This window comes from Leiobunum rupestre, chromosome 6, assembly GCF_980474605.1.
Source record: "Leiobunum rupestre chromosome 6, qqLeiRupe1.1.hap1, whole genome shotgun sequence".
In the NCBI taxonomy this organism is placed as follows: Eukaryota; Metazoa; Arthropoda; class Arachnida; order Opiliones; family Sclerosomatidae; genus Leiobunum; species Leiobunum rupestre.
In genome coordinates this window covers 36,549,976-36,562,128 of record NC_143389.1, presented here as the reverse complement: position 1 = coordinate 36,562,128, position 12,153 = coordinate 36,549,976, and positions in this window count along the sequence as shown.

The window sequence follows — 12,153 nt, the reverse complement described above, 5'->3', positions numbered from 1 at the left end:
GGTCCATTTGAAAATATTATATTATATATATATATTTGCTTATGTGGGGGACCATTTTCCCTCGGTTTTGCAATTTGAAAGAAAATAACCGACTATCTAAAACAGCGACTACTTTCATCCGCGTATTAAAGACAAATGCCCTATATACATGGGCAAAAGGGGGAGGGGCGTGGTTCTCCATCCCGGATATCACGAAGCGAACTAGCTGCTACCTACATATTCTCAGCTAACCCGAATAAATTCTTGACGCGAGTTATAGCCCCGTAGCAATTTTATTTAAACCAAAAACCAATTCAAAATCTACTAGTTTTTGTTTCAGTCTCGCTTTATAGTACGCGGGAAGTTACGGCGGACGGATACACCGTGTAATCTCTGCAAAGGAAAGAGAAAAGTTGCTCGATGCAAAGTTTTTTTTTTTTGGTTCGCGAAGGCAATTTCGATATTTCCATATACCCGTAGGCCAATAATTCGCTAGGTTTTTTTCTCTTAACCTATAGGCAATTCGGTGATGTCTTGGTGAATACCTAGAATATAAAACAGACCAGAAAGGTCCCGAGGAAAAAAATCCCGAATAATGTGGAAAAGATAAAAAAACGTTTCTTTTTTCCGGCCTAGAGCGATATTTTTTACCCCCAAAAAAAATCCCTCAACCGAAAAAAGAAAAAAATCATAAGTGGGGGTGAGGAAGGGATGGACAAATCAAGTAGAAAACGCTACAAACCGCTCGGACGTTCGGGGAGCTGAATTTATGCATTCCAAGTGGAAATAGTTACACCGGGTTTTACATTTGCATTGGCCGGCCGCGGAGTACATCGGAGGTAGATTTATGCAGTCGTCGGCCCTTTTCCCCACTTTCTCTCTCGTATTGGAGCGAGAAGGAGTCATTTCTCATCCGGAGACGTAAAAAGCGCCGAAACAGATCAAGTTGGCCATCTGATACTATACTATACTCTCTCTCTCTCTCATCGCGGACTGGTCGCTACAACTATAGCGAGACTAGGAACCCAAAAATAATATATATATTGCACTGTCAAATCTTGTTTGTCGACTACCGGTACAAGCTGTTCACATCTGTAATATCAGGAAAAATAATGGAACATCCGCCTTTGGGTTATTCGAGCGGGGCCGACGGACTCCTCGGAAACTGTACCGAAAGAAGCCAATATAGCGGACCCACCAAAATATCAAGTTTTTTATGGCAACAAGAAACAATTACTGATCGATTTTTCCCGAATTGTATCTAAAACTAGTCTTTTTATCCTCTCTTATTTCGATACTTTTCATTTTCCTTCATTTTCACGAGTAACTTCTACTACCGGTTATAACCCGGAAGCTGTCAGATTGTTGATTATTAGGACACCATCGTATGATTTAAACAGTGGCGTAATCAGGATTTAATTTATAAAATGTATGTGCCCCCTGTGCCCCCCGCCCCCCCTGGATTTAAAGACATTGAAAGTCGCTAGCTGATTTGGACCTAAGGTGTTGCCTTGGGTACTAGCCTAGCTGATATCTGATAGTAAATCTTATTAAAACCAAATCTATAGCTTTGTCTTTGATTATTAGGACACCTCGGTTATACTCTTTTCAGACTACGCTTATAAAATGGGGGTTAGTTAACCAAATTTTATTTATTTCGTATTAGATATAGGTTAAGCCAGCCCTCAAAGCGTGTAGGGATAACTTGTATGAGTGACCATTGTACACAATAAAGCTACGATTACATTCCTACAAGAGCTGGGCCAACCTGTGTATTGCATTATAAAACTAACTTCAGTTTACGAAATGGAGTCGAAACCCGGTTTAATTTTTGCACAATCAAGGTTTATTTCAGCACAGAGCCTCTTAGTGTTTAATTGTGCTACTCACAAGGAGACGACCTGAGGTGTTACACACCGATTTTGTTCAAACTCGGGGGATTGGTAAACCTTCATGTAACTTGAAAAATCCTAAAGGGAATTTATACAATGGGCAACGGTTTTGCCATGGCATCGAAAAATGATTTCGAAAACATAAAATGGAAATTTTTCCTATTTAAGCCATATCGGTTCATTTTCACCCATTTGGTTCAAATTGATCAAAATGTAATCAATTTTGATTTTCTTCGTCAATTTTTAACAATTTTTTTAATATTTTGGTATTTTAAATTTTTTTCAATTTTTTAAAATTTCTCACATGGGGGGACCCTTGGAATCGGTCTAAATCCCATGTTATTTTAATGGGAAAATTTCCATTTTATGTTGTCAAAAACATTTTTCGTTGCCATGGCAAAACCGTTGCCCATTGAATAAATTCCCTTTACGATTTTTCAAGTTACATGAAGGTCTACCATTCCCCCGAGTTTGAACAAAATCGGTGTGTAACACCTCGGGTCGTCTCCTTGTCAGTTAGATTACAAGTCCAAGTCGGTGTTAGATAAGATAATATACTACTCGGTTAGATTACAAGTCCAAGTCGGAGTTGGATGAGATAATATACTACTCAATTAGGTTACAAGTCCAAGTCGGAGTTGGATGAGATAATATACTACTCAAATAGGTTACAAGTCCAAGTCGGAGTTAGATGAGATAATATACTACTCAATTAGGTTAAAAGTCCCAGTCGGAGTTGACCGAGATAATATACTACTCAGTTAGGTTACAAGTTCAAGTCGGAGTTGGATAAGAGTGTCAGTATGAAATCTAGTATTAAAATAATAGGAAGTGTCATACTTATATAGTATTTGGTTACTTATAGTATTATAGGGTCTTACATTATTTCCCTTTTAAATTTATATATTGGTTAGCTGACCGACCAAAACGTTAGTAGCCTTCATAAGGTTTAAAACGAATATGGTGGCTTCCACTATAAATCGAACGCAACCGCTCAATATAATTTTTACGCGTTTCGCTATAGATTTATTGCTTTCCGTTTTCGGCGCGTGCCAGAGTTGTCATGAAAGGGAAAATTGACTTATCACCGCGCTGGGCTTTCCGATATGTCGGAAATTGAAGATTTAAAACGCGCACGGAAGACCATCAGAAGAGAGGGTGAGAGGAAAGCTCCAAAATCGGACTCGCCCTGTTTTAGAGTCAAAACGTGGTTAAGAAATTGAAAGAGAAGGTTGACGAGGCTGATTTGTAGAAGGTTTTTTTTTAAATAAATTTCAGGATCAGTTTGTTCCAATAGAGATTCAATCAGTCAAATTTTTTTAGATTCTAACTTTATCAATCATTCAAAATAAAATAGATGAAAATATGGCTTTTTTTTGCTTCACAGTAATCTGAAAGCGCCTCCTGATTATTTTGAAACTTTCACAAGAAGAAGTTAGTTCCAAATTCAGTTAAATAAATTTTTAGATCAATTTTATGAGAAAGAATTTTACATAAAGGAAAAGTTCAGGGTTCATAAAAGATCGGGTTTAAATATACTCAATAATACTAATAAAATCGTGTAATTTTTATCAATTAAATTACCGTACTGCGTAATTAACAATTGCCAAAGCTGAATTTTACAATCACTTAATTAACGAAGAACTGGATAATTTTTTCAAAGCATTGGCAGAACCCGCCGATAGATGACGCTTCGCAACACTATAATAACTATATAATAACAGCGCGCCACGCACGCTCGGTGTCACGTGTTATTGGTGCCGGGTGTGCGTGGCGCTCTGTTATAAAATATCCTAGTGTTGTGTAGCGCCATCTTCATAGTAGGGGTAAAAATCTTCGTCAATTTACTAAAATAAGGTAAATTGATAAATTTTCAGTTAAATTGTCAGTATATTTGAAATAGTTTTTATTTAAAGAGACTATAACCCTAAATTCTTTTTTTGCAGCGCCGAAAATGTAAAAAGCCATAGGAGGGAGCGGACATTATTGGCGAGAGGAGGAGAGGGAAATGTAAAATATCTTTAAATTTACTTGCGATTATAAAAAAATGTATAATACCATTACTAATTTATATAATATAAATATGGTATAATACCATTACTAATTTATATAATATAAATATAGTATAATACCATTACTAATTTATATAATATAAATATAGTATAATACCATTACTAATTTATGTAATATAAATATAGTAAAATACCATTACTATAATATATAATATAAATATAGTATAATACCATTACTAATTTATGTAATATAAATATAGTATAATACCATTACTAAATTATATAATATAATATAAATATAGTAAAATACCATTACTAATTTATATAATACAAATATAGTAAAATACCATTACTAATTTATATCATATAAATATAGTATAATGCCATTACTAATTTATATAATATAAATATAGTATAATACCATTACTAATTTATATAATATAAATATAGTATAATACCATTACTAATTTATGTAATATAAATATAATAAAATACCATTACTAATTTATATAATATAAATATAGTAAAATACCATTACTAATTTAGATAATATAAATATAGTAAAATACCATTACTAATTTCTATAATATAAATATAGTATAATACCATTACTAATTTATATAATATAAATATAGTATAATACCATTACTAATTTATGTAATATAAATATAGTAAAATACCATTACTATAATATATATTATAAATATAGTATAATACCATTACTAATTTATGTAATATAAATATAGTATAATACCATTACTAATTTATATAATATAAATATAGTAAAATACCATTACTAATTTATATAATACAAATATAGTAAAATACCATTACTAATTTATATAATATAAATATAGTATAATACCATTACTAATTTATGTAATATAAATATAGTATAATACCATTACTAATTTATATAATATAAATATAGTAAAATACCATTACTAATTTATATAATATAAATATAGTAAAATACCATTACTAATTTATATAATATAAATATAGTAAAATACCATTACTAATTTATATAATATAAATATAGTATAATACCATTACTAATTTATATAATATAAATATAGTATAATACCATTACTAATTTATATAATATAAATATAGTATAATACCATTACTAATTTATATAATATAAATATAGTATAATACCATTACTAATTTATATAATATAAATATAGTATAATACCATTACTAATTTATATAATATAAATATAGTATAATACCATTACTAATTTATATAATATAAATATAGTATAATACCATTACTAATTTATATAATATAAATATAGTATAATACCATTACTAATTTATGTAATATAAATATAGTATAATACCATTACTAATTTATATAATATAAATATAGTAAAATACCATTACTAATTTATATAATATAAATATAGTAAAATACCATTACTAATTTATATAATATAAATATAGTAAAATACCATTACTAATTTATATAATATAAATATAGTATAATACCATCACTAATTTATATAATATAAATATAGTATAATACCATTACTAATTTATATAATATAAATATAGTATAATACCATTACTAATTTATATAATATAAATATAGTATAATACCATTACTAATTTATATAATACAAATATAGTAAAATACCATTACTAATTTATATCATATAAATATAGTATAATGCCATTACTAATTTATATAATATAAATATAGTATAATACCATTACTAATTTATATAATATAAATATAGTATAATACCATTACTAATTTATGTAATATAAATATAATAAAATACCATTACTAATTTATATAATATAAATATAGTAAAATACCATTACTAATTTCTATAATATAAATATAGTATAATACCATTACTAATTTATGTAATATAAATATAGTAAAATACCATTACTATAATATATATTATAAATATAGTATAATACCATTACTAATTTATGTAATATAAATATAGTATAATACCATTACTAATTTATATAATATAAATATAGTAAAATACCATTACTAATTTATATAATACAAATATAGTAAAATACCATTACTAATTTATATAATATAAATATAGTATAATACCATTACTAATTTATATAATATAAATATAGTATAATACCATTACTAATTTATGTAATATAAATATAATAAAATACCATTACTAATTTATATAATATAAATATAGTAAAATACCATTACTAATTTATATAATATAAATATAGTAAAATACCATTACTAATTTCTATAATATAAATATAGTATAATACCATTACTAATTTATGTAATATAAATATAGTAAAATACCATTACTATAATATATATTATAAATATAGTATAATACCATTACTAATTTATGTAATATAAATATAGTATAATACCATTACTAATTTATATAATATAAATATAGTAAAATACCATTACTAATTTATATAATACAAATATAGTAAAATACCATTACTAATTTATATCATATAAATATAGTATAATACCATTACTAATTTATATAATATAAATATAGTATAATACCATTACTAATTTATATAATATAAATATAGTATAATACCATTACTAATTTATGTAATATGAAATGAAATGAAATGAAAATCTTTATTTAGAGTGCTTTGCAACAGTTCATAAAGGACCAGCAAGGCAAAACACTGAAATTAGTTATATACATAAACAAGGTATAGAAAGAATCACTTGAAAAATATTTACAAATACAAAGTTAGAAAATGCAGCGATACATTAATTGAAATAGATGCGGTTTACAGGAGAAAAAATTACACAAGATTTAAAATCGATGAATATTTACATGAAAAGATGTCAAATTGAGTGGCATAAGAATTGCATGTCTGTTGCATACGCAAAATAGGGGAAATTGGTTTTGACTTTGTAAACGGAATTTGTTGACGGGTGCTATGAGATGGTATATGGAAGTTTAGGTGGGGGGTTAAGGTAATAACGTTAGAGTGTTTAATCAATTTCCAAAGGAAAATAATTTCGCATTTGTGTAAGAATAACTGGATCGTTTCCAAGTTTAAGTGGTCTAGGAGGTAAGTGTAATGATACGGTTTGGTCTTGAAAAAGTGTGTATGGGCAAGTTCGATAAATTTGCGTTGCACGCCTTCGATCCTCTCAATCAAGTAGCTGGCACAACCACCCCAAGATAGAGCGTCAAATGTTAATTTCGTTCGCACTAGGCTAAGGTAGAGATTGCGGAAGCTTTTGGCGGAATGCAGTGCCCTCGCCAGGCGTAGGACTCCAAAAAGCAGGCGACGCGAGCGACCGACTGACCAGGAAATTTGTGCATGAAAATAAAGGCCCTGGTCAAAAAAAGTTCCAAGGTCCTTAAGTGTTTTAGTTCTCGGTACATGCTCATTGTTGACATGATAATTGGTCGCGATGGTATTGCATTTCCGTGTGAAAGATATGGCTAGGCTTTTGGAACCGTTGATTAAATACCATTACTAATTTATATAATATAAATATAGTAAAATACCATTACTAATTTATATAATATAAATATAGTAAAATACCATTACTAATTTATATAATATAAATATAGTATAATACCATTACTAATTTATATAATATAAATATAGTATAATACCATCACTAATTTATATAATATAAATATAGTATAATACCATTACTAATTTATATAATATAAATATAGTATAATACCATTACTAATTTATATAATATAAATATAGTATAATACCATTACTAATTTATATAATATAAATATAGTATAATACCATTACTAATTTATATAATATAAATATAGTATAATACCATTACTAATTTATATAATATAAATATAGTATAATACCATTACTAATTTATATAATATAAATATAGTATAATACCATTACTAATTTATGTAATATAAATATAGTATAATACCATTACTAATTTATATAATATAAATATAGTAAAATACCATTACTAATTTATATAATACAAATATAGTAAAATACCATTACTAATTTATATCATATAAATATAGTATAATACCATTACTAATTTATATAATATAAATATAGTATAATACCATTACTAATTTATATAATATAAATATAGTATAATACCATTACTAATTTATGTAATATAAACATAATAAAATACCATTACTAATTTATATAATATAAATATAGTAAAATACCATTACTAATTTATATAATATAAATATAGTAAAATACCATTACTAATTTATATAATATAAATATAGTGTAATACCATTACTAATTTATATAATATAAATATAGTATAATACCATCACTAATTTATATAATATAAATATAGTATAATACCATTACTAATTTATATAATATAAATATAGTATAATACCATTACTAATTTATATAATATAAATATAGTAAAATACCATTACTAATTTATATAATACAAATATAGTAAAATACCATTACTAATTTATATAATATAAATATAGTATAATACCATTACTAATTTATATAATATAAATATAGTATAATACCATTACTAATTTATGTAATATAAATATAATAAAATACCATTACTAATTTATGTAATATAAATATAATAAAATACCATTACTAATTTATATAATATAAATATAGTAAAATACCATTACTAATTTCTATAATATAAATATAGTATAATACCATTACTAATTTATGTAATATAAATATAGTAAAATACCATTACTATAATATATATTATAAATATAGTATAATACCATTACTAATTTATGTAATATAAATATAGTATAATACCATTACTAATTTATATAATATAAATATAGTAAAATACCATTACTAATTTATATAATACAAATATAGTAAAATACCATTACTAATTTATATAATATAAATATAGTATAATACCATTACTAATTTATATAATATAAATATAGTATAATACCATTACTAATTTATGTAATATAAATATAATAAAATACCATTACTAATTTATATAATATAAATATAGTAAAATACCATTACTAATTTATATAATATAAATATAGTAAAATACCATTACTAATTTCTATAATATAAATATAGTATAATACCATTACTAATTTATGTAATATAAATATAGTAAAATACCATTACTATAATATATATTATAAATATAGTATAATACCATTACTAATTTATGTAATATAAATATAGTATAATACCATTACTAATTTATATAATATAAATATAGTAAAATACCATTACTAATTTATATAATACAAATATAGTAAAATACCATTACTAATTTATATCATATAAATATAGTATAATACCATTACTAATTTATATAATATAAATATAGTATAATACCATTACTAATTTATATAATATAAATATAGTATAATACCATTACTAATTTATGTAATATGAAATGAAATGAAATGAAAATCTTTATTTAGAGTGCTTTGCAACAGTTCATAAAGGACCAGCAAGGCAAAACACTGAAATTAGTTATATACATAAACAAGGTATAGAAAGAATCACTTGAAAAATATTTACAAATACAAAGTTAGAAAATGCAGCGATACATTAATTGAAATAGATGCGGTTTACAGGAGAAAAAATTACACAAGATTTAAAATCGATGAATATTTACATGAAAAGATGTCAAATTGAGTGGCATAAGAATTGCATGTCTGTTGCATACGCAAAATAGGGGAAATTGGTTTTGACTTTGTAAACGGAATTTTTTGACGGGTGCTATGAGATGGTATATGGAAGTTTAGGTGGGGGGTTAAGGTAATAACGTTAGAGTGTTTAATCAATTTCCAAAGGAAAATAATTTCGCGTTTGTGTAAGAATAACTGGATCGTTTCCAAGTTTAAGTGGTCTAGGAGGTAAGTGTAATGATACGGTTTGGTCTTGAAAAAGTGTGTATGGGCAAGTTCGATAAATTTGCGTTGCACGCCTCCGATCCTCTCAATCAAGTAGCTGGCACAACCACCCCAAGATAGAGCGTCAAATGTTAATTTCGTTCGCACTAGGCTAAGGTAGAGATTGCGGAAGCTTTTGGCGGAATGCAGTGCCCTCGCCAGGCGTAGGACTCCAAAAAGCAGGCGACGCGAGCGACCGACTGACCAGGAAATTTGTGCATGAAAATAAAGGCCCTGGTCAAAAAAAGTTCCAAGGTCCTTAAGTGTTTTAGTTCTCGGTACATGCTCATTGTTGACATGATAATTGGTCGCGATGGTATTGCATTTCCGTGTGAAAGATATGGCTAGGCTTTTGGAACCGTTGATTAAATACCATTACTAATTTATATAATATAAATATAGTAAAATACCATTACTAATTTATATAATATAAATATAGTAAAATACCATTACTAATTTATATAATATAAATATAGTATAATACCATTACTAATTTATATAATATAAATATAGTATAATACCATCACTAATTTATATAATATAAATATAGTATAATACCATTACTAATTTATATAATATAAATATAGTATAATACCATTACTAATTTATATAATATAAATATAGTATAATACCATTACTAATTTATATAATATAAATATAGTATAATACCATTACTAATTTATATAATATAAATATAGTATAATACCATTACTAATTTATATAATATAAATATAGTATAATACCATTACTAATTTATATAATATAAATATAGTATAATACCATTACTAATTTATGTAATATAAATATAGTATAATACCATTACTAATTTATATAATATAAATATAGTAAAATACCATTACTAATTTATATAATACAAATATAGTAAAATACCATTACTAATTTATATCATATAAATATAGTATAATACCATTACTAATTTATATAATATAAATATAGTATAATACCATTACTAATTTATATAATATAAATATAGTATAATACCATTACTAATTTATGTAATATAAACATAATAAAATACCATTACTAATTTATATAATATAAATATAGTAAAATACCATTACTAATTTATATAATATAAATATAGTAAAATACCATTACTAATTTATATAATATAAATATAGTGTAATACCATTACTAATTTATATAATATAAATATAGTATAATACCATCACTAATTTATATAATATAAATATAGTATAATACCATTACTAATTTATATAATATAAATATAGTATAATACCATTACTAATTTATATAATATAAATATAGTATAATACCATTACTAATTTATATAATATAAATATAGTATAATACCATTACTAATTTATATAATATAAATATAGTATAATACCATTACTAATTTATATAATATAAATATAGTATAATACCATTACTAATTTATATAATATAAATATAGTATAATACCATTACTAATTTATATAATATAAATATAGTATAATACCATTACTTGAAATTAATTTTAAAATGGTTACGTATTATTCCGCCAGGTTTCGCCTAATCTCCAAACGAGAAGGAAAATGTTCCTCGCGTTTACCTCTTCAAACTGAAATAACCCTGGTAGGAGCATTTGCTCGTAGGAAAATCGTAAAAGCTTTAAAGGAACGGGCATTTGTTTGCTTTTAGGTAGAAGCAGACGCGCAAACAGCGGCTACCCTCGTCACCTTCCTAGCGACCTTATTAGAAGAGCCCCGGATGAAGTTTCCAATTTCGAGCCGCGCATTTCGCTATATCGCCCAACTCTGGTAATCGAGCCGTCGTGGAGTAATAAATATCAAAGGGATATTTGGGAAGCGGGGATGGCAGCGCGGACTTCTCCTCTAACAAACTAGATCGGATTAAAAGGGAAGTACGATGTTTACTCGTTGAGCGACGAGTGGTTTTACATATCCCCATTTACGAAACGAGGCCAGGTTAGGACGATATCGCGTTATTAGAAATCTATCCCCTTATACGATTCGTATAAACAGGAATATATTTAGCCAAACGGAAGAGTAAATAAATTATGTTTTCGACAAAATTCCGCTGGCCGGGGTGGAATGATGTTGACGAGGCGACGCTGTACCGAGAGACAAGTCCAACGGATTTTTCTATTCTAGAAAATTGTATTAAGAAGGGCGGTTGGGGGTCTTTCGCGGGCCTTAATGATATTTTCGCAGCGACCCGAATTATTAGAAACGGACTGGCGGAGAATATCGTAAGCAGTTTCATCGGCGTGGGCGGACCATATAGTCGGGAGGGAGAAGACTATCTCGGGGAAAAGATTAAATTCGGGGTTGACCCGAGCGAAAGCAATTTATTCAAACGTGCCATCTCCGAAGAGAAGAGAGAGAAAGTATCCTAACTACGTAA